We start from the raw sequence: 25722 nt of genomic DNA on the forward strand, positions 1-25722 counted from the left end.
TTCTCTAGACAATCTCAGTGCCCTCTCAGGCATTTGCTCTTGAGTTCAAGGACCCAAGACTACATCAGTCAGAAGACTCATTGTGCCTTGCTCATTCATTCAACTATTGTGTACCTCCCCAGAGCTAGTTACTGGGGATACAATGGCAAGAAGATACATAAAGTATGACAAGAGATGGGATGGGAAATGACATCACAACTAATATTTATCATTAGGTGGGAGACACTGTGATGAATTTATTTACATATTTTTAAGGGTGTTACAGAACACAGAGAAAGAAATCCTAGCCCAGCCTTGGGAGATCAGGGAATGCTTCTAGAGGAAATAAAGTTGAGGTTTGAAAAATGGGTGAGATTTTATCTAATCAAAGGGAGAAGTTAGGTAGTTCAAGCAAAGGAAACAACCCAAGCAATGTCTCCCAAATCAAGAAACAGTGTAGCATTTTAGAGGAACAGAAAGACTTGTATAAACTCAAATAGTTTGTTAACATAAACATTCTTCAGGGCAAAAACTATTCTTATTCCACTTACTGTGTAATCTTAAACAGGTTATTTGAATCCTCTGGGTCTCTCTCACAATGTTGTCATAAGGATCAAATGTAATAATATAGGTAAAATACTTAGTAAATTTAAAGTCATCTACACGGCAAGGCACATGTCAAGAACTGAAACTATTATGTAGATTCATAAAATCTTGAGTGATTAAGGAAAGATGACTGGCTCTGTATAATTGGGTCACTCGAGCAAAACATGCTTGAGCTTTCTGATGTCTGTTTACCCACTAAGGCCTCTTTATACTCATGGTGTGAGGTTAAACTGTAGTCTTCAGACAGAGGAGACAAGGGTCGTGTGTCTTTTGTATCAGCGATCAGAAATTTAATAAGAGGGAGCCGGCAGTGTGGAAGAGTGTGCTCTCTAGGAAAACAATGGAAGCGTTCAAAGAATGTGCGTACAATGCACTGTTGCAAAAACATCCTTGGCAGGAGGGATCCTGAGATTTTTTTTTTTTGAGATGGAATTTCACTCTTCTTGCCAGGGCTAAAGTGCAATGGCAAGATCTCGGCTCACTGCAACCTCCACCTCCTGGGTTCAAGCGATTCTCCTGCTTCAGCCTCCCGAGTAGCTGGGATTACAGGCATGCACCACCAAAACCAGCTAATTTTTTGTATTTCCAGTAGACATGGGGTTTCATCATGTTGGCCAGGCTGGTCTTGAACTCCTGACCTCAGGTGATCCACTCACCATGGCCTCCCAAAGTGCAGGGATTACAGGCATGAGCTACCGTTCCTGGCCGGGATCCTGGGATTTTTAAAAGGAAGGAAGAAAAAGTTTGCATCTCATGTTCTAAGAATGTAATCCACAAAAAAAGGATATGTTTGGAAGATACCTGGAAGGAGGAAGAATTTAAGGTATGAAGTGAGAATGAAAGATTATGAATTATGAATCTAGGAGAAGTAGTAGAAATAGTTTGGGCGACTCATACTCTTAAAACATCAACATAAGGTATGTTTAAATTGTAACCCAGGCCAGAGAGTCATGAATAATCAGTTTGTCTTGGAGAATTCTGGAATTATAAACAAAAGGATACAAAGCATTGTCCAAGGTAAATATTGACATAACTGAAGAGGAACTAGAAAAACTCTTAATGAGGCCAAAAATGCTGCATCTGGGGCAGCTGTTTCACATTCTTACAATAAACACCAAGTACAAGAAGCCTAAGGATGAGGGGTAAGAATGGTGTCCAATAGGTTGAAAAAATGGACTTTGAACAAAGACCTTCTCAAATTTAAAACAGTGATACTATAAAAACATGAATATTAATTTTTAAGACCATGCTATTTTTTTAAAATAAAGGCAATTCTCTCTGCCAGACACTCATTTGCCCACACATATGAGGGGATTAGTGTTCATATCCTGAAGCAGCCATCTGGTTTATACGGTGACAAACGCACAGTGGTTTTTCCTCAACTCCCAGCTGCCCAGGAGTGAAGTGGTCTGGGAAACCCCAGCACGACAGCTGGGTCTCTACTAGGTCTAAGCCCTCCAGCCCCTGTGATGACGAACCTTTTTGCTGAGACACACCGCCACTCCGCCATCGAGGATGGCTAGGGAATGACTTCACTAATTCCTTCGGATTCACGCCCTGCTTCCTCCCAGGAGGATGTTCAGGTGGGGTAACCTGAAACAGAATAAACAGAAACCCATTATTGCTGCTTAGTGGGAGCCAGTGAAGGATCTTGTCAGCAGAAAAGCGCCATGGCAACCAGTTCTTCAAAGCATTTTTTAAAACTACAAGTTGAATTTCATCTGGAAACATCCCAATTACCCAATTAAACTAAGCTGCAAAGTCTTTTTAGAATAAGCTCTGATCATAAGTGAGTGAATAGCTCAAACCCAAACCATTGCTTTCTGATATCCAGAAAATGTAAGTCTGTTGGTACTGTATTTTAGTAGAAAGACAGTTTATTTATTAGCAGGAAGGACGAAACCAGTCTGCATTTGCACAAAGTCTCAGTGCTACGGTAACATATGAGTGTATCCCATTGGGAGCCATGAGATCCTGGTTTTACTTTTCCCACTTAACAGATGGGAAAACTAAGGAGCTATATAAGTAGACTCATCCCTGGGGAACACAGAAAGAGGCCAGGGTAAGGCAAATCTGGATTTTCTTGCTTTTGTGTGAGAAATCAGTCTCCAAGCCCTGTGGTTTCCACCCCTGAAATGTCTCATCCCTCACCTTCTTCTCCACCCTCTCTCCACTGTACAAGACAGACTTAGAGGATTTGCCACCCTCTTCTCCTCCTGCTGTTGCTGGACATGTCCATGACAGCACAGGGCACATCACAGTCACCCCCCCTACACACACACACACTATGTTCAATTGTCTCTTCTGGGCTGAATTATGTGCCCCCCTAAATCCATATGCTGAAGTTCTAGCCCCCAATAGCTCAAAATATGACTGGACTTAGAGAGAGGGCCTTCACAGAGGTCATCAAAGTAAAATGAGGTCATACAGATGGGCCCTAGTCCCATAGGACTGGTGTCTCTGTAAGGAGAAAAGATTAAGACACAGAAAACACACCAACCCAGGCAGGGAATAACCATGGGAAGACACAGTGAGAAGGTGGCCACTGGCAAGCCCAGGAGAGAGGCCTCAGAGAAAACCAACCCTGCTAAGACCTGGGTCTTGGACTTCCAGCCTCCAGAACTGTGAGAATAAACATCTGTGGCTGAAGCACCCAGGATGTGGTGTCTTGTTATAGCAGCCCTCGCAGACTGCTCAACTGCTCTTAGGATGGCAGTTCAGGTCTCCTCAATGTCACAGGCTGATAGAATTATCTGCTACACCCTCACCTACCACAAGTCTGGTGCTCCAGCCACACCATGAACTTTTAACGCTCTATTAATTTCCAGAAATATTCCTCATCAACTTAAAATTAACTTCTCCACCTTTGCCTTCTATCAAAGTCTTCCTCATGCCTCAAGGCCAGGCCCGGAGAGCCAGTTCATAAAGTGCTCCCCAGTCCCTTGTAGGTGTATTGCTAAGACTTGAATGACACTTGCTATGTGGCAGGCTCTGTGCAAAAGCATTTCCTATCCACTGTCTTATTTTATCATCATGCCTAACCTACAGAATAGATACCCTCTGCTGATCCCATTTTATAGATGAGGAAACTGAAGCCCAGAGAGGAGAGCCGACGTGTTTGTCCCACAGGAGGGGCAGCTTCTCTTAGCTATGTCCCTTAGCTATGTCGTAGGTCATCCTTCTTTGTTCTGTGCTCCCACTCCACTTCCAACCTCAAGGGAAGCACTTTTAGGCCACTCTGCTTTCCTTGGAAGTTGAGAGGCAGTATGTATAATGGGAAGTCTCTCTGTGCCTCAGTTTCCTCAACTGTAAAATGGGGATAATAACCGACCATGTACTGTACTTTTGTTTTATAAAGACTACACAAACTACTCCATTAAAGGAAAACACTTGGAACTGTGTCTGGCACGAAGCAAGTACTTAATGAATGTCCGATACTAATTGGTTAGAGACTACTGTTCCCCCAACAAATTTGAGCTCCTCTGTCCAGGTTATCTGGGTATGCCCAAGACCTAGGGGCCTAATGCGGTGCTCTGCACAGCTTGGACACAAGGTATAAAACTATTCTAATATTAATGGAATATGTCACTTTTAACAGATACCACCTTTTGATCGTCTTCTTCCTATCAACAGTTAAAGCAAAAACCAAGGTTTACCTTCGTCTACCAGGCCTTCACTCACTGCCCCGGCATCTGACTACCTGTTCAACCTCATTTTTTTCTTTCTCCCTTTCCCTGTATTCATTCTCGCCACACTGCGACCACCCTGCTTTTCCTCAGACATCTCTACCTCACTCCTGTCTCCGAGGCTTTGCTATAACCTCTCCCTTACTGTGATGTATTTTTCACAGTACTTGGTAGTTTCCAACCTAGCTATCTATATATTTGTCTGTCTTCTCCATTAGAATGAGAGTCCCATGAGGAGAGGAGCTTTAATCCACTACGGTATTCCCTGTGCCAGAACGGTGAATGGCACAGAGCAGACAATATCCCATGGTTGAACGAATGCATGAATGAATCTCCAGACCCCATAGCAATGCTGAAAGATGGGTTTTAAATGTCCATTCTACAGACTGAAAAACTGAGTCTAGCAATAGTTATTTTCCCACGAGTACACATTCAGTAACAGGCAGAACCTGGATTTTATCCACGTCTCTCTGATTCCAAAATTCTTTCCATAACACCGGGGTCTTCTAATCTTAAGAAATTCATGTGCCACCTCCAAGAGTTTCACCATCTTTCACATAACATCTGAACTAGTATTTGCCAAAACTTGAAGTCATTTAAATATTATACAAGTTATTCTAGATTACATATACCTGAAGTATCATTATACCTACCTTTAAGTCATTTCTATATTATTCAAATAATTTTATTTTGAAAGAAAAGCAATCATTTCTATAAAATAAATCACATTAGAATAGATATGTATTCATTGTGATTAAAATGTTTGTCAGTATATTTGGAAGCAGGGATGTGGCTCCTGCATTTGAAAGCGCTGATCCATGTTGCCTTATTCTACAAATCCTGGGCTGTCCCTGAGCACAGCCATCGCAGGCATCAGAACCCTCCACATCCGCACTGCCTCTTCTCGGCTCCCCTTGTTCATTCAGCTTCCTGCTCACAGTTTCCTCTGCTCTTTGACAGGACATTTATCATTGAGGAAAGGCCAGAAAGAGGTTTCTGATGCCCTCAAAGCATGCACGTGCTTGTGCGCATGCACACACACACACGTGCACACACACACACCATGTCAGGAGCTCACGTGAGCCTGTGAGCATTCCACCTGCCCAACTGAAAGCAAAAGCAAGATGCAGGAGAGAGAAATTAATTGAAAACTTGAGGCTGTCAAGCCATACCGAGGAAAATCTCTCCCTGAGTTAAAGATCAGGAACATAATCAAGGAAAGTGGCTTCTATAAAAGCCTGATTGGTTGATTGAAATCTCCAGTCATCCCGAAAATAATTGCCTGGAAGAAAGTACTGAGTGACCTGTCTGCTCAGAAAGAAGCCACCATGCCGACAATGGAAGGTGCCCCCAACCGTCCTCCCCTGCGCAGGCCTCGGCGATGATGAACTGAATCTGTTTAAGGAAGTATATTGCCTCATTATTGTCTGCTCTGACATACATGCATATTCCTCATGGATGTTAACTCTCAACAACATAGAGGAAGTGTTTGTGCTTTCTGTTTCTGCAGCTCTTTCATTTCCATGTCAGTATTTTATCAATATTCGGTCTGTACCTCTCCAGGCATGAGGAATGATGAAGATGGCTGTGGGCCTGACTGCGGGCCCAGCAACTGAAAGCAGGCCTGTGTCGGGGCAGCATCCTCCTCCAGATCCCCAAAACATCCTCCCACGAGGGTCTTCCTCAGTCCTTGTCTACTCCCCGGCCCCACAGTGTTCCATCAGAAACGCAAATGTCATCACATCTCTCTGTGAGCTCAAAATCTTCAGCAACTCTCCACTGCCTACATTTAAAAATCCATCATCCTTAACATGATGTGCTGGAACTTATGAGGTTCTATCTAGCCCCTGCCCACTTCTCCTAAGCATCGCTCAAACCCTCCCAGCATTAGCTCAAAGCCCTCCATGTTCTCTCATATCTCTACATCCAGACCTGCCTGCCTGGTTCCCACCACCTAACAGGCCCACTTATCTCTTCTCTTCACAACCTTATCAGCCTTGGAAATTGTTTTCTGTCCTTTAAGATCCTGCTCGATGAAGCCTTGTCTTACCAGCCCAGTGCCCCTGTCAGCTGACTTATAGAAAAAGGCCATCCAGAGTCTCGGAGAATCGCCCTTTCCCAGCAGGCTCCCATTGTCCAAAGTCAGCTCATGCTCTGTCCTACCTCCTCAAAGAAGTCTTCCCTGATTTTTTTTCCTCTGCTCACTCAGATCTCTAACTTTCCTGAGTTTCTATGTTATGTAAATCTGTGCCACATATCTGAACGCTTTTTTCTTTCTTTTTCCACCCCACCAAAGATTTGAACAAATGCCAAAATTCTGAGCAAGTCATCCTCTTCCAGGAATCTGTCCTGAGTAAATAATCAAAAACCTGATCAAACATTTGCAAACATGGACATTCATTGAATTTTTTTGAGACAGGTCCTCAGCCTCCCAAGTAGGTAGGGCAGGACTACTGGAGTACACAACCACACCCAGCTAATTTTGTAGTTTTTAGAGATGGGATCTAGCTATGTTGCCTAGGTTGGTCTCAAACTCCTGACCTCAAGCGAGCTTTGTGTCTTGGCCTCCCAAAGCACTGGAGTTACCGGCATGGCCCACCTGGCCTGACCACGTCATTTTTCCTAATAATAAAACTCAGAAACAACCTAACTCTCCAACGGTGGGGATTCCTATATAAAATATATCTATATGGTCATTAGAAATATTTTAAAGAACATTTAAGGATATTGAAATAATGCCCATAGAATAACGTTATGTAAAGAAAAAAAGCAGAATCTAAAATTGTATGTAAAATATGGCCAGGCACGGTGGCTCATGCCCATAATCCCAGCACTTTGGGAGGCTGAGGAGGGAGGATCACTTCAGACCATGGACTTCAAGACCAGCCCGGGCAACGTTGTAAAATCCCACTTCTACAAAAAATACAAAAATTAGCTGGGTTTGGTGGTCCACACCTGTAATCCCAGCTACTCAGGAGGCTGAGGTGGGAGGACCCCTTGAGCCCAGGGAGGTTGAAACTTCAGTGAACCAAGAGCATGCCAGTGCACTCCAGCCTGGGGGAGAGAGCAAAACCCTGTCTCAAAAAAATATAAATACAAATACAAAAAATAAAACTGTAAGTAAAATTTGATCCCATGTTTATTAGATAGATGGTAGATGATAGATAGATGATAGACAGACAGAGAGACAGACAGACAGACAGACAGATAGATAGATAGATAGATAGATAGATAGATAGATAGATAGATATAATGTATGCATATACATTTTATAGACAGAAGTAAGATACCAGATGAGTAGCATGGACTCCAGAACCAGGCTGTGTGGTTTGAGTAGCTTTGACCCTGTGGTCTTGGGAAAGTTATTTCATCACTCTTTACTTCACATTTCTCACCAATTAAGTTGAGATAATAGTAATACCCTCCAGGTAACACTGTACATATGAATTAATATATGAACAGTGTGTGGAATTACACCTGGCAAATAGTAAGTCATCTTTGTTACTATACATTTTAAAAATACTTCAAAGAACCAAAATACCACTCTTTCCAGGTGGTAGAACTTTAAGTAATTTTTATTCTTGCCTTTACTTCTTTTATGTTCTTTTTCATTTTTCAAATTGCTTATAATAAGCACATATCGCTTTTTTAATCTAAAAAATATATGATGCTTTTAAAGAAGTAACGCACCATTCAAAACAAATTTTATTCTTCACTCTCAGCATCTAGGCATGGATGCTTTGGGATTTTGGGGGTTCTTTTGCGGCAGGCGGGTGAGGGTACTTTATTTCATTTCATAGCAAGAGAGAGAGAGAAAACATCACATAAGCCAGTCTGCATTGCCCAAGTCCCTGTTCCCAAGGAGTACAATAAAAAAACCCTTGGGCACTGGGATAAAAGAATTGCTGCAAAATGTCCCTATTAAGAACATGGGCATTAGAACTGACAAGAAAGTGGCACTGTCACTTTGAGCAAGTTGCAGATTTTTCTTAATTCTCGGTTTTCTCATCTGCAAAATGAGAAAAGCAGTTATTCCCACTTCATAAGGTAGCTAAAGCAATACACAAAATTAAATAAGGGCTGTCACATAGTAGGGACCCAGAAACCTTTAGAGATGATCAAAACTCAGAAAGGAGAGGCTCAGCAGCGCAGGTGTAACTGAGAGAACAGCTTTGGAGCCAGACAAACTTGGATTTCCAACATGCCTCTTGTCCCTACTTGCAGTATGGTATTCAAGATCAAAGGAGGGCCTTCCACACTGAACCCCAATTATCCTCTATTTCAACATCCTATTTACAGCCTTTTGGAGTGTTTACCAATCATTTGTTTTTTGTTGATTTATTTCTTTGTTTCACTATATTTTATCTGTCCTCACAATTAGATTAACCCCATAATTAGATAAACCCCATAAGAGCAGGAACCAAGACTACCACGTTCATTATGCTATACTCAGTGCCTAGCACAATACCCAGAACAAAGTAGTAATCAGTAACTGTGCATGTGTGCGTGTGTGTGTGTGTGTGTGTGTGTTGTGTGTAAAAGAGGCATGTCCAAATGAATGAATAAATCCGGGCCAGGTTATTTTAGATGGCTTAGATGCCTTTTCTATTAAGAAAATTAAATGATATGTAATGTCCAACACATAGTAGGTGCTCTTTCAGTATTAATTTCTTCTTTCTATGTATTCATCAGATTAGCTGTTATCAAACCCACACATTTTCTAAAATTACTTTGACTGTCTGCATAAATGCTGTCCGTGATGCATCTTGAGCTACTATCCCTTGTGCCTGTGCAATTGCTTGATAAAGGAAATTTTTTTCACAGAACAGAGCAAAAAAGAAAGCTTAGAAAATATAATTTTTATAGTTCACACCCCGTGCATGGCAGATACAAAAATCATTGTGAGGAGCTAATTAGTGACGTAAAAAAAAAAATTAAAAAATGAAAAATAAAAATGTAACGCTGGGTTTTGGCAGCCAAAAGAAGAGATTCTTTTCAATCTAAAAGTGGTCATCATTCCAATTTGTATTGCCTTAATTCATTTCTTAAACAGAGGGGAAAAATTGGTGATTAAGATGTGTAATGGAAAATTTTCAGAGCAAAGTGAGGAGGTGACTGGAGACCATATGTTGCCCAAGAACGGAGCCTTCAGCAAACATTGAAGAAGAAAAAATGTGCTGATTTGCATGCTGTTGGCGATTATGTCCTGATGAAAGAATACATCCCATTAGTACTAATGGGCATTATATACACATGCTATTAAAACAACATATAACCTTTCCTGAGACCAAGAGCAAAGGAGACACCAACAATACATTGCCAGCAGAAAAAGAAGAGCAATGTAAGTTGCTGAATAAGAATTTTTTACACACATTCACATTAAAAAAGACCCTATTTCTCATATTAGCAAAGCACGGATTCTCCTAGCATCCTATGTCAAAATCAGCCCCCACTGTCAGACCTGCAGAAACCACTGTGCCTGTAAGCAATGAACGAACCTGCAAAATTAAGACATCATGGACCTTGTTATTTACCTTGATGTATGAAGTTCAACGCAAACGATAAAACTTACAGTTAAATCATGCAATAAATATAAGCTCAGCACTCACTATAGTATACAATAAACAATGCTGGCACAAACTACTAGGCAAAGTTAAATACAATTCACCAGAAGGTAACTTGGGTAAAGTTTTCAGTGTTAAAGAGCAAAATCATGGCCACCTGCTTCCATCAGCCAGTAGTACAAAACTAAGCAGTCCTGGCCCATCAATTCCTCCTAAACCAGTACTCGGAAGAACAGAAGTCAATCCCAAAGTGGTCAGGTTAAGGTTCTCAGGAAGACTACCCTTACTTCTTTCTCAGACAAGACCTATGGTAGGCTAGAGAACAAATTCAGTGACATGAGTCACAATGAAGTTGGAGTCAATGTCAGAGGAAGGCTTCCCAGGTTTCCCACAGATGTTATCATACATCTGGACTGGGAAAGTATATAAACCCGGTGAGATGGCAGCAGGTGTCAATAGCTATTTATCCTCGGCCTCGGGGAAGGACAATTCCTGCCTTAGCACTGCCCCAGTGACCTGAGACTCAATGATGTGGCTGTAAAGAATTGTAACCTAGGGCAAGACCTACTTGAAGACAGAGATCATATTGTAGCCATCTTTGAGTTTCCCATAGTGTCCAACACTTTGCTTTGTGTGTGTGTGTGTGTGTGTGTGTGTGTGTGTGTGTGTATATACACACACATTTTTTTTTGAGACAGAGTCTTGCTCTATAGCCCAGGCTGTAGTGCAGTAGCACGATCTCAGATCACAGCATCCTCCACCGCCTGCCTGATTCCCCTGCCTCAGCCTCCTGAGTAGCTGGGACTACAGGCATGCACCACCACACCTGGCTAATTTTTTTTTTTTAATTTTAGCAGAGATGGGGTTTCACCACATTGGCCAGGATGGTCTAGATCTCCTGACCTCGTGATCCACCTGCCTCAGCCTCCCAAAGTGCTGGGATTACAGGCGTGAGCCATCATGCCCAGCCTGCTTTGTATATATTACATACTCAATACACAGGACTTGTGGGATTATAAAGATAACTTTACATCAATTACCTATTCTTTCCTTTTATCAGTCACTGTTCCTTTTCCTAAAGTTCCTAGTACCCAGTTCCCAGTACCCTCAAAAATGCCACTTCGAGGATCTACCAAAGCTGACAAGCCAATCAGACACAAGTTCAATCACATTTCCACTACTTGATAACAGCAAACACTTCTACCATGCCAAATTTGTGCCAGACACTATTCTAAATACTTTTATATACTAACTCCTTTAATCCTCACAATAACCTAGAGATAGATACTATTATCATTCCTGCATACAGATGAAGACACTAGGCACAAAGACAGATGTTTAGTCTCTTGTCCAAAGTCACAAAGCTAGCACACTGGACCTGGGTTAAACCTCATTTCTAACACTTGTTAGCTGTACAGCTTTACCTAACCTTGCTTGCTTCTATGCCTTCATTCAACAAATATATAATGAATGCAGACTCTGTGTTAGGAACTGTTCTCAGCATAGGAGATAAAGTGATGAATGGGACAAAGATACATCTTTTCCATGGTTGGAGACTAATCAAAGCCATAGATAACATATTATAAACAAAATTATTTTATATAAGAACAATAAAAATCAAGGTATGATAGAGCAGTGAGGGAAAGCCCTTTGTTAAGGTGGTCAGGGAAGTGCAGTGGCACTTCTCTGGGATCATAGCAAACAATCTGAAAACCAAACGATAAGCCAGCCAACCCATTGGTCAAAGGCCAATATTTCACAATAAGAAGATACTTGGTTGCTAGTGCCATTTTTTAGGGAGAATGCTCATAGGTGAGGGTTAACATATAATGCAAAGTTTTTTAGGCTTACTGTCCTTTTCCACAAGTCCACTGACATATCTCTTCCACAGATCTTGTCCTCCAGCTTCTAATCTTCCTGCTCTTAGGCCCTTGTCCAGCCAACCAAAGCATGTGGCTGAGTGTATTCTTACCTTGGGCCACTTCTTTTCTTACACAAAGTGGAGGACCAATATACCCCATGAAGCTCTGTCCATTGAGATTGTCTCACTTCACTGTTCCCCTTCACAGGGTAGAACTCTAGAGTATCAGCAGTCCATTCTAGGCTTCCACTCTCATACTGAGAAGACCATCTGTTCTTTCCTCCTCTGCTGTCTCCTCCTCTGTCAGCTGGTTATAAGGAATCCTCCATGTGGCCATAAGTGTGTGCTGAGAAAGAGGACCTAGGGCCAAAGTGAGGGATGGCATAAGGGTCTGGACACCCATTGTGCAGCTTACTTGTGCCTTCTGGCCCTGTTCATGGCCAATTCCAGATGATGATGATAATGATGGTGGTGGTGGCCATGATGCGCCTACCCGTTCTTAGTAGATATGAGAGAATCTAGATCATAATAAGCAACTCTGGCCACAAAGCTGTTGATGGTACAAAGTCAGATGGTCTGTCCACCCAGGGACTAGAAGCATGTCAAGAGCCACTTTTTGAAAGCTATATAGTTCTCTACTGCAGATGTTATGGCCTTACTCTAGAATCCTAGAGGTCTACATTGTTATCTTCCTGTTGGGGCTTGCTATAAACGCAACATAGAGTCCTTTCCATCATACAGACTTATAAAACCATAAGACCTCCCAGGTCTAATGGTCCAAGTGGCAGGGCTGGTTGCACTACAGACTGGATCTGCTATAGAGCTCTTTCCTGGTCTTGATGCTACTCAGAACTGGCAGTATTTCATGTCATATATAAACGGATTGAGGTAGTATTGCCAAAGGTAAAATATTCTGCCCCAGAGCCCAAAAAAGGCTACTAAAAACTGTTCTTATTACTTAGTGGTGGAGGGAAGTAATGAAACATTTTTTTCTTTTCTTTAGAGGGGATGTCTCAGCCCAAGTTTCCAAGAGCCATTCTAGCACTGTCTCCTGGGGTCTTTGCCAATGTGTTAAAATTGTGTGTCCAGGGAAAGTGCTCTCATACTGGGTAAATTCTCCATTATCCAACTTTAGATTCTGTCCCTTGGTTCATCACCTTTAGAAGACAGAATAGCTTGGGTAACTATTCCGTAAAGTAGACTCTGAGATGGTGATATGAATACAGGATGTTTATTGATATGTGCTCTCAGGAACAATGCCTGTAAGAAAGTAACAGAAGCAGAATTGAGCATAGGAAAAAGTTTAACTGATGCACTTGCAACAGAAACTTCAGCTGACCCCATGGGGAGGACTGGAGCCAGAATGGCTCTCCAGAGCTGCTCTTGAACCACTATGCACACAGTTCCCAAATGCAGACTGCCCCTGGACAAAGGACACACCATGAACAAGGCAATTCTCTTCCTCTAAGGCGATTCCTGAAGAACAGCCCACACTCCCAGCAGCTGGAGGCACGAAGAGGAAATCAGCATTGGAGAACAAACCCTTGTAATAACATGAAAACCTTCCGAAGCCTAAGTTAGCAACTTCACCTTTAGGAGAAAAGCAGGTACTAAGAATTCCAAAGGGCAAAGGCCCCAAATTATAAGCTGTGAGAGTAAAATATTGGAAAGAAATATAAATACTTCATGTGTCTCTATAAAATAATGAACTTTCCTTTAAAAAGGTTAATTGCTCAAAGAACAGTGTATCTGTGGCTTCCACAGTACCGTAGCTTTCACAGACAATGCAAGCAGACACATGCTATTTTGGGCCCTGTTGGACCAAGAACAAAAGCAGAGTTCACAATACGGCTCAAAGCAGGTTGTTTATATGTTATCACATGCCCAGTCATTCCTGGCTTTATGTTTTCCTACATACTTTGTGACTGTCCTTACGGAACAGAAGATTTTATGAAAGTAGTTCCCAGAATGAACATAAAAAATACTTTGGCATCAGAGAAAGGAGACCTGGGTTTATTCCCAGCTGTCTAACTAGCAATGTAACCTCAGATAAGTCACTTCCCTTCTTTTGGCCTCAATTTGTCTCTAAGATTGCGTCAGATATTGAAAATACATGGCTAGCACATACTTCTTACCCTTCTAACTCACGGCAGACATTGGTAATGCGTGAAGGTACTCTTTTCTGCTGAACCTAGATATGAAACTTAGAATCCTTCTCAACAAAGTGCTCCAGGAAATCACTACTGACTAATCCATGTTGATAATGCCACATGGAACCTACAGATCACCACGATCTGGAATGAAAGTTCCTTCTCGCATCCACAGGCTATGATTTCATGCATGGCTCTGAGCCATGCATGAAGAATCACAAGCCTGGGTAGCTCCAGCAACTCTTGTGTATAGACGCCCTAGGATCCCATGGCGGCAGTAAGACCATGGAGACACTCCGCTGCTGAGACAGAAGTTCTAGACTATATTTCCACTTTCTCCAATGCCCTTCATCCTCTCTGCCTCTTGGAGTCCATCCACAGCTTAGGTTCCAGCCCCATCCATCCTTAACGTGACCCACTAAGGAACCTAGGGTACAGCAAACAATCACACAGGGTCAGATTACCACCCAAAAGCCAATCTTAAGATGTGTCCTCACATTAGTACAAATTAGCTCTGATCTTGCTGTGTCATTAATAGGAATTTTGCTGCACAGAAAGAAAAGCTTTTATTTCCACAAGCATCGCAAAGACACACCAATCCCATCTTCCTACCCTCACAATTTCATGAGCGCTACTTTGCTCTCCTCCTAACAAATACACACGAGTAAGAATCTAACTGATCTATTATGAGCAAAATAACAGGTCATTGCTTAGACCATTTGAGCTCCCATCATCCCCAAACCTCTCTTTCCCCTTCTAACCCTCCTCCCCTCATACCACCTCTCTTTTCTGGCTTTAAGTAGCTCATTCTGCATAATGAGGATTTTTGCAAGACAAACTCTGTGGTTCTAAAAAGAATCTAGTGTCCTCATTAAGGTCAATCTTTTAAGGCGCTTCAACTATTTTGAAAATGTTAACTCTGTCCTTGTTCCTTGATTCACTAGTAATGCTGCCAGATGCAATGTATCATTTAATAAGTCCAACCACTTGTCAAAAATAGTAACTGAATTCCCCATATTGCCAATTCAAAGCTTGATCTCCCAAAGCCCAGATACAAAAATACATTAAGTTCCACTGTGTTCAAATTTCATTTGGAGATTATTTGCTGATAGCTGCCAGTTCCCAGGACCCTAAATCCTAAAATGAAGCCAGAGTTAATATCTTATTAGGTAAAAAGTATGACAGAATGTGGACTTTCAGAGATGGGGGTGAGGGGCTCAAAAATCATGTAGTCCAACCTCCTTGTTTTACAAATAGGGAAACTATGCTCAGGAAGGCTAAGTGACTCACTCAGAATCACACAGAAAATTAGTGACATGGCAGAAATTAGAACCCTCACCTTATGGGCACCCCCACACACATATACACACATATCCATCATCTTTTGTTATTCCAGATAGTTACAAGGCACCATCTTTTGGGGAATCTAAGGGACAAATGGAGTCACATTTCTAACACTATCTCTCCTCAAGTGATACGGTTAGGCTTTGTGTCCCCGCCCAAATCTCATCTTGAGTTATAATCCCCATAATCCCCTGTGTCAAGGAAGAGACCAGGTAGAGGTAACTGGATCATGGGGGAGGTTCCCCCATGCTGTTCTCATGATAATGGTGAGTTCTCAGGACATCCGATGGTTTTATAAGGGGCTCTTCCCCTTTGCTTGGCACTTCTCCTTCCTGCTGTCTCATGAAGAAGGTACCTTGCTTCCCCTTCACCTTCAGCCATGGTTATAAGTTTCCTGAGGTCTCCCCAGCCATGCTGAACTGTGAGTCAATTAAACCCTTTTCCTTTATAAATTACCCAGACTCAGGCAGGTCTTTATACCAGTATGAAAACAGATTAATATAGTAAATATCTGGCAAATATGTTAATGTCCTACTCAACAGCCATTCCCATTCCACCCTATTTTCCCTTACCCTAAAAGAAATGAGAGAATTTAGAGTAGAAAAAACACCCTATTTTTTTTTAAATACCAATTTTTGTCAAGGCCATAGCAATATGGACTTCATCAGAAAGCGATATAGTCTACCAAACTAATGTAGCTCGGGGTACCTATCTATTGAAAGATTTTCCCAGCCCAAAATACTTTCATTTGCTGGCTGTGGTATCTAAAACTCCATGGCAAACCTTTTGGCTTAAAGAAAAGCTTCACAGAATTCTCTTAGGTGACTATTCATTCCTATTATTCAAGCTCCTAGTATGTTCCAGGCACTGTTATAAGCAAAAAAAAAAAAATGGGCATAGAGAAAAAGACGGCACAATTCCTTCTCTCATGGAATGTAACTCTTGTGGGGAGAGCCTGACAACACACAAGTAAAATCTATTGCATCTCAGATAGGGTCAAGAGCCACGGAGAAAAGTCCAGCAGGGAAATGTGCTAGGAAGGGCTACGAGTTAGTGGGTGATCAGGATCCCACTGACAACATGACAATTCAACACAGACCCAGAGGAGGTGATAGAGCAGGCCACGTGGACATATGGAGTAAACACGTTCTAGGCTAAAGGAACAGTAACTGCAAAGCCTTCAAGGCCAAACCGCAGAGGAAGCAAAAGAGGAAGTGGCAGGAAATGAGATGAGAGAGTTGAATCAGGAAACGTGGGGAGAAAATCATACAGGGCCTTAAAAACCACTGTGAGCTATGAGCTATCCAGTGCCTATAAGAGGCAGGTGACAGGATTTGACTTACATATTAAAGGATCAGCCTACACAATGATAGATTACTTCACATTCACTAGGAGGGCTAGAAAAAAAAACAGGCAGATAATAGCAAATGTCAGCAAGGATGCGGAAAAATTTGAACCCTCATGCATTGCTGGTGAGAATGTAAAATGGTGCAGTCACTTTAGAAAATAATATGGAAGGTCCTCAAAAAGTTAAGCAATCATTACTACATGATTCATCAATTTCACTTCCAGGTATATACCCAAGAGAAATGAAAACATATACCCATGCAAAACCTTGTACACAAATGTTCATAGCAGCATTATTCATATTAGCCAATAAATGGAAACAACCCAAATGTTTATCAGCTGATAAATGGATAAATAAAATGTAACATATCTTTCCTTTAGAATCTTGTTAGAAAATTTAAAGAAATGAAATATGGATACATGCTATAACATGAATAAACATTGAAAACATTATACTAAGTGAAAGAAGCCAGTCATGAGGGATAAAATTTTTTTTTTTTTGGAATAGAATCTGGTTCTTGTTACTTACATTGGAGTGTAGTGGCATGATCTCGGCTCACTGCAATCTCTACCTCCCGGGTTCAAGCGATTCTCCTGCCTCAGCCTCCCCAGTAGCTGGGATTACAGGTGCGCGCCACCACACCCAGCTAATTTTTTATATTTTTGGGTAGAGATATGGTTTCACCATGTTGGCCAGCTGGTCTTTAACTCCTGATCTCAAGTGATCCACCTGGCTTGGCCTCCCAAAGTACTGGATTACAGGCGTGAGCCACCATGCCCAGCCTCACAAGGGATAAATATTACAAGATTTCATTCATATAAAATGTCCAAAATAAGCACATTCATAGAAACAGAAAGTAGATTAGCAGTTGCCTAGGACTAAGAGGGCAGGGAAGGTTAGGAAGAAATAAGACATGACTGCCAATGGTAATGGGGTTTCTTTTTGGAAGTGATGAAAATGCTCTAAAATTTATTGTGGTGACAGTTGCACAACTCTATAAATACATTAAAAATCAGAGAATTGAACACTTTACATGTGGTATGTGAATGCTATCTCAATTGTTATTTTTTAAAATCAGTCTATCATTCAGGCTTTTTTGGTAAAACTATAGAGTGTCAAGGGCAGAAGCACGGAAACCAGTTAGGAGGCCGTGGCAAAAACCAAGTGTGAGGCGATGGGAGCTGGGACCAAAAAGTGAGTGGTGAAGGTGAAAAGAAACATTGAGTTTCGTGTGTCTTTTGAAGGATGAGTCAACATCTTTTCTTTTCGGAAACTGAATATAAGAATATGAGCTAGAGGTAAATATCAGGTTTGAGGTCTGAGGAATTAATAGGGAAAGTTCCCATGTACTGTGAAAAAGACATTGCTGGCTGGGTTCAGTGGCCCACACTTGTAATCCCAGCACTTTGGGAGGCTGAAGTGGGAAGACTGCTTGAGCCCAGGAGTGCAAGACCACCCTGGGCAACACAGAGAAACCCTGCCTCTGCAAAAAATAAAAAAATTAGCCAGGTATGGTGGCATGTGCCTGTAGTCCAACTAATCAGGAGGCTGAGGTGGGAAGATCACTGAATCCAGGAGTTTGAAGTTGCAATGAGCTATAATCAAGCCACTGCACTGAAGCCTGAATGACAGAGCAAAACCCTGTCTCTGAAAGAATACATATACAATAGAAAAAGGACATTGCTGGAAGAAAAAATTACTAGGGGGACAGGAGACCTGGAGTTTCATTTTGGCTATGTTAACCTGAAGACCCTATTCGTCATCTAAGTGGAATTGTCAAGTGGGCACCTCAATCTGGAATTTGAGGGAGAGACAAAAACTGAAAGATAAATATAGGTATGATCAGTATGTAGGCATTTTGAACCCTGAGAAAGATACCACACTCACCTACCAAGTGGGAGTAGATATAAAATGTAAGAATTCCAAGGACTGAATCTTGGAACGTGGTAACATTTAGGTGTTTGGGAAATGAAAAGAAGCCATTAAAGGGGGTGCAAAAGGAGTGGCTGTTGAGATGGAAAGAAAATGGGTAAATATAGAGTCTTAGTGCCAAAGAACAAAAATGTTTCAATGATGAGGAAGTAATCATTTGTGTCAAGTGCTTCTGATAAGAAGGATGCGGACCGAGAATACTCCAATGGGCTTAGTAGTCTGGAGATCACTGCGTGACCTTCACAGTATTCATCTCAGTGGAGTGTTGGGGGCAGAAGACTGATTGGAGTGACTTCAAGAGAATGAAAGGAGAGAGATTGGAGAAAAACATAAAGACAATTTGTTCAACTCGTTTTCCTGTAAAAAAGATCTGAGAAATAGAGTGGCAGCTGGAAGAGGTGTGTGTCAGGAGAAGTTCTTTTTCTTTGAGATGTGAAAAATCACAGCATGTTTGTATGCTAATGGGAAATATCTAGGAAACAAATAAACAGGGAGATTAATGATGCCAGAAAGAAGGAAACAGCCCGGGAACCAAATCTTGAGTAGAGAGAAGAGCTGAGGTCTGGTGGCCAGTAGGAGGGGCTGGCCTTAGATAGGCATGTGGAAAGCCCATTATAGTCACAAGAGGCCAATGGGCACAACAGCACAGATTCAGGTAGGTGTGGAAATTGGAACACATAGACATCTGTTGATTACTTCTGTGTGAAGCAGGAAGCAAAATCATTAGCGGAGAGTGAAGAGCAGAAGAGGAGGGAAAGGGATACTAGAATTTCGAGGAGAGGGAAGTAAAATTGTCCTTAGTAAAGGAAGGGAAAGACTAGGCCAGGCAGCTCTGGCAGTCCTTGTAGTTATTAACTAAGGTGTGATGGTTCAGCATATGCGCTTTCTTCAGCCACACTGAACTGCACAGGAACAAGCAGAGAGAAATTATATTTACTATAATCCAGGATGGGGTTTTCCAGAGGAAAATAATGAAGAGAGAGAGGGTGAACTAGTTGATGGGATGCAATAAAGTGAAGATAATGACGGTACAAGGAGTCTAGGCTGGGTAGAGAGAACCAAGAACCTTGAGGAGAGGAGGGACAGTGGAAAGATGGTAGGAAAGTGTGGGTCCCAGTGGGGAAGAGATGTAAAGAGCTTGAGGAGGGAGGAGCATATCACGCCGTTATCAGCTATGACCACCTCTGCCTGAATTCATTTACAGGCATTTGTTAAATTGAATTAAATTTTTTTTAGAGACAGGTTCTCATTATGTTTTCCAGACTGGTCTCAAACCCCTGGGCTCAAGTGATCCTCTTGCCTCAGCCTCCTAAGTGGTGCGTGCCATTGCAAAAACTGGATGAAATTGTAATGGATTAATGCTGCCCGCAAAGTGACATGGTATGCTAGTTTCCTGGCACTGCCATAGCTGGGTGGTTTAAACAACAGAAATGTATTGTTTGAGTTCTGGAGGCTAAAAGTCTGGAATGAAAATGTTGACAGAGTTGATTCCTTGTGAGCATTTTAAGAGAGAATCTATTCCCGGGCTCCCTCCTAGCTTCTGGTAGCCTCAGACATCCTGACTTGTGAGTGGCATTCTCCTTATGTCTTCACAGTCTTCTCTCTGTGCGTGTTTGTTTCTGTGCTCAAATTTCTCCTTTTTATAAGAACAGCAGTCGTTACAGGTTAGGGACTGCCCTAATAACCTCATTTTAACTTGATTAACTCTGTAGAGGCTCTATATCTAAATAAGATCACATTCTGAGGTGCTGGGAGCTAAGGTCTTCAGCATGTCTGTTTTGAGGTTCACAGTTCAACCCATAACACAGAGTATCATAAGTTATAATATAAATGCTGAGAAAATGCACAGAAGATGATACTAGGATACCTTAAACTGAAAGTGATCAAACTTGAACTTACAAAAATGCCTTCAGTTGAGAAAGGTGATGTTCATTGGAAAAGTCTCCAATCAGTCATTACCTTTCACCTCTACTTGAGGGCAATTAGTAGGTAGGGGTGTAAGACTGAGAAGTGAGGGGAAGCTAGTAAAGTTACCTGCATAGTGGTCCAGACAGAAGCCCTGGGGGAAAGCCACTTAAAGGCTTTTAGCCAGGTTCTCCCAGCCAGGAACCGAAACACTCCTCCACCAGGGCCTGAAACACCTGTACTTGGTACCATATCTATGAAGGCAGCTGGTCATACCAACAGGATGGTTTTCTAAAGCTGGGAGAATTCCAGTCCTATTGTTTCCTGACCAATAGGGTTGGAATTCTCCCAGCTTTAGGAAACATGATGGCAAACACTGGTCCATAGCAAACCATGCAAGCCTTCAACACAAGACACTTCTCTCTCAGTCCTGAAGCACCTGGCAAACCAAATGTGTTCTACGACATGAGCAATAGGTCCCTAAATACCTGTTGAAAATATATGGGAAGTGGATGCCCATGCCTGGAGCCTCAGTTGAGAAGCTTTTTACATTTTGCCAGGAGATGTATCAAAATAAGGATCGAAGTGTGAAAAGTTGGGGAAGCTGACTTCTAGAAGAATGATTATCAAACTGCAACCAGCGAGACTCATTGATTGGCTGCCATTTGACCTGATGGAAACTGATCCTGGTTTAATTCATAGACACGAGGACTAGGAAGTGGGAAGTTAGGTCACTAAATTTCAGTCTTCATAAAGTCGAGTTAGCACGTTACTAGTTTATCGAGCACACAAATTCATTGTTCTGCTAACAATTCTGATTCCTACACAACGCTTGGCAACATTGCCAGTTCCAACACAAGTTCACACACAAACAGCTGGAATCTCCAACTCTCAGGATGAATCCTTTGCTGTCAGCATATTATCAGTGTTATCTTGGGTGGGTTGGATGTGGTTTTTAAATCGCTGCTGTTCTTGCTTTTCAATTACACATTACTGTGGTTTAGTTACATCATTATTAATTTAGTTTGTTGTCATTGTTTGGGGAACCCTGCTGTGTGAATGGTGCATATTGGCACCCACAGTATTTTTGGCCTATTATTATCCAATAACTTAACTTTAAGACATGTATATGTTGTGGTTTAAATATGCATCATCCAGACCATTATTCCAAAGCAAATTTTGTAAACATTTATAATATAAACCTATTGTGTAAACATATATGCTATATATTCATATTCCCTACAAGTTTGTACAATGACATTTTATTGGTGATAAATTTGTGTTCTTTATATAACTCCCAACATATTATCAAGTTAGTAGTATAATAAAATTACTAGATTATTTTTATAGGTATAGCTCATTGTTTTATATGTATGTGGCTCTAGTCATTTCTTATAAAATAAATAGTAGTTTGCCAGCAATAGAGCAGCTACATTTTCTCCTTTTGTTCCCCAGATTATGAAAGACTACACCTTACTTTTCTAGGTTTGTTTCCTGCAGGGATTGGTAGCTGAGGGATCTGAGAATCAGAATCTTTGGCACTTGTGTTAGATGACAGCTTAACAAAAGTTGTTGGGGTAGGGATGTACAATATAAAGTGAAGCAGTTAAGACCAAGGGACAGGTCAGATCCTAAACACAGGTGCAGGTGATGTGACTATGAAAACCTTTTCGGCCTCTTTGAGTTTTAACATCCTCATCTAGACATTGAAGAAATGTATCTATTTCACAAGGTTGCTACCATATTAAATGAGACAGAATATGTAAAATTCTCAGCACAAAGAGTACTGAGAATCACTTTGACCCATTGCTTTGGCCCATTCTTCATTGGCTAAGGCAAATCGTATTACGGCTTGTGAGTTTAACAAGGTGGAAATGTATAACTGCCCTGCAGAAAAGGGACCATAAGAAAAATGGAACATTTGGTGAGCAGTAATACTATCAACATTGCTATTACTAATCTGAAGATAAAATGAGGCAGGCAACTAACTCACCAAATGGTTCATCTGAGGTTTACTCATGAATGAAAAGGTATAATGTTCGAGGTTGCTGACTGAAGGTATAATCTTTAGCCCCATTTTATTTAGTGTAGTGGCTGATTTAGCTTAACTAGTAGAGTCAAAAACTCCTGTCAATGCAATCTAAGCTGCATTTAAGAAAAATCTCTAAGTAGATCCTACACTCAACGTAACTGTCCATGTTTCTCTTATATACAAATCCCAGTAGGAGACAGCTCCATCCACCATTGCACAGGTGCTCAGAGAGGTGAGTCCAGGTCGTCCTCATTGCTGTAACTTCATTTTCAACCAGATTTTCCCCATGCCAAAGCTGCTCCAGCATCTTAACAAAGGCAATATGCTCCGCAGCACCCATCCCTCGCTGCTCTTCCCAGCTCCCCTTCTTTCTAATCTTGCTTCCTGAAGGACCAGGTCTTGCTGAACCACAGCAGTTCCTAAGGAATAAATAACTAAATTATTCTTGGGGGAGACATTTTAATAGTCCATACAATTTCCTGAGAGCTAAACTGACATAGCAGAATATGTCCACTCTCAAGGGTTTTATTGTTATATTCACCAAGGACCTACAGTGAACTGGACTGGGAGCTAGACACTGAGAAGAGAAAGCATACTTTTCCGTAATTCACAGTGTGAAAGGCAGTGGCTGGTAACTCAGAAGGAGGATGTGTGAATGGAAAAGCTGAAAGAGCCCACACTGATCCAGGGAACAGACTCATATCTAGTGAAAATCAAAACATGAGCTAACCTAAACACAGAAATACCATTCCACCCAGCAATTGCATTACTGGGTACATTCCCAAAGGAATATAAATCATTCTGTCATAAAGCCACATGCACACATATGTTCACTACAGCACTACTCATAATAGCAAAAACATGGAATCAATCTAAACGACCATCAATGGTAGACTGGATAAAGAAAATCTGGTACATATACACCATGGAATACTATGTGACCATAAAAAGGAACACAATCATGTCATTTGCAGGAACACAAATGGAGTTGGAGGCCATTATCTTTAGTAAACTAACGCAGGAACAGAAAAACCAAATACCACCTGTTTTCACTTCTAAGTGGGAGCCAAATGGTGAGAACACACAGACAGAGGGGAAGAACACACACTGGGGCCTATCAGAGGGTAAAGGGTGAGAGAAGAGAGAGGATCAGGAAAAATAATGAATGGGTGCTAGGCTTGAAAACTGGGAGATATAATCTGCACAACAAAGCCCCATGACATGGATTTATCTGTATAACAAACCTGCACATATACCCCTCAACTTAAAATAGAATTTGAATTATAAATAAATAAATAATCAAAATAATGAGGCCCAGTGAGATAAAATACATGTAGGTGATAAGTGAAGCTCTGATCTCCTGCCTCTATGTACGAACTTCCCCAAACTTCAGCCATTTTCATGCTACCTTCAGAAATCATGCCATAGTTATGTGCCACCTGCTGTAGTATTTATTTAACCTTTTTAATATTGAATAACTCTTTTTAAACTGAACTTAAACTCAACCTTTTCCTAAGCAATAATAGCTGTGAACTCACAGGTTTGATGTGCTAATTATTTTTCTGTTATACATTTTAATAACTATTATAATATTTTTAAGTATGTTCTTATACCCCTAAGATCGCTGATGTCCCACCAGTGACACCCATATTGAGCTCAAGATGGTAAATTCTGCCACCTGCTACCTCCATAGAGTGTGGCTCGCCTGCGTCATTGTAAGTATGCTAATTCCCTTGTCATTTCTCCCCTTCGTCCTTTATCCATAACCCACACTCAAACCAGGGTCTGATTTTACTCAAAGCTACTTCAGGAAATAATTTGACAACTCTGCCTTCCTGTATTTCTTTTTTGGATGTTTAGCTCATCTGAACACCCACACCTATGAGAGGAGACTTTCCACATTATTAGTCCCTTGTCACAAAATTGATACCAGGAATTCACTTTTCCAGCCTCTCTTTCAGCTAGGGCACAGCCATTTAATCCAGACTCTGTTCATCTGATAATCCCACAGAAGAGCCACCTGGAGTTCATCTATAGAAGACAGTAGATATATTCAGTCCATTTCCCCATCAAATTCACAATCCAGTGTAGTCCAAATGGGTGTCTTTAGGCAATTGCAATGTGGTGAGATAAATATTCTAATTAGAGCATACACAGAGCACCCCATGCAGAGGTTTGCAGGGAAAGTATCAGGGTAATCATGCTTGAGTTGATTCATGACGAAAAGAGATTCCCAAGCAGATAAAAAAGTAGGTAGCTCAATAATTATTAACTATTATTATAATCATTCCTGCCAGATTAGAGTCAGACAGACCTGGATTCAAGTCATAGACCCATTAGGAAGGTCAGTTTGCTCGCCTATAATCTTGCTCCATTGGATCTGCAAAGAATAAATAAGATGATTTAAGTAAACCACATAGCAAAGTATTTGGCACAAAGGTTCATTACAAAAGCTATTTCTCTTCCAATCTCTATTTTTTATTAGAATGCCCTCTCTACTTCCATTCTAGAAAAATCCAATATTGGACTTTGGATTGCATTCTCGGAAAAATTATAAAATTTTACTTGAAACACTGCCTTTTCTGTGAAGCTACTCTTTACCCCAAAGACACAATCTTCCCTCCTTCAAACTTCTATTTAAGCTGATCTTGACCTCTCTTGTACACACTCATACGCTTGCCACTTCATAATGCCTGGCTCATAGATGGTCCCTGTTTGCTGAGCTGAATTAAATTGCCCCCATTCTCTTCTTTGTTGCCTAGTATTAATGGCTGCTCTTCTACTTTTTTTTTTTTTTAATTCTTGCTATCTGCCTAGCTAGCATTAGGACCACTATAAGACTTAGACCTTAAAAAAAAAAAAAAAAAAAACTTGTCTAACTCTCTGGGCAATTAAACTATCATCGTGTCTCTGATCTTGAGATTCTAGTTATGCCTTCACCATTGGCCAGTCCCTTTCTAAACTTTCCTTCCTTCCTTTACATGATATGTATTTTCTGAGCCCCTTTATGTACCTATATGTGGTCACAGGCACTTGGCATACATTAATAAGTAGGACACACCTCATCCCTAGTCCTTGCTCTCAAAGCACTTACCTTCCAATCTAGGAGACAGTCAATAAGCAAATAATAACACCAAAAAATGACAACTATAGTGATGCCACAAAGGAAAAATACAGACAATCTTGTCCTAGGCCCAGATCATTGCTTGTCTTGCCTCACCTGACCTCTCCTCCTGCCTTTTCATCCTCTACATCCTTACCCCAATTTCTGTATGTCCAGATTCTTATCCCTTAAGTCCTAGTTCCAATGCCATC

The sequence above is a fragment of the Aotus nancymaae genome, unplaced genomic scaffold (assembly GCF_030222135.1).
Source record: "Aotus nancymaae isolate 86718 unplaced genomic scaffold, 86718_ANA_hifiasm-v0.15.2.pri h1tg000010l, whole genome shotgun sequence".
In the NCBI taxonomy this organism is placed as follows: Eukaryota; Metazoa; Chordata; class Mammalia; order Primates; family Aotidae; genus Aotus; species Aotus nancymaae.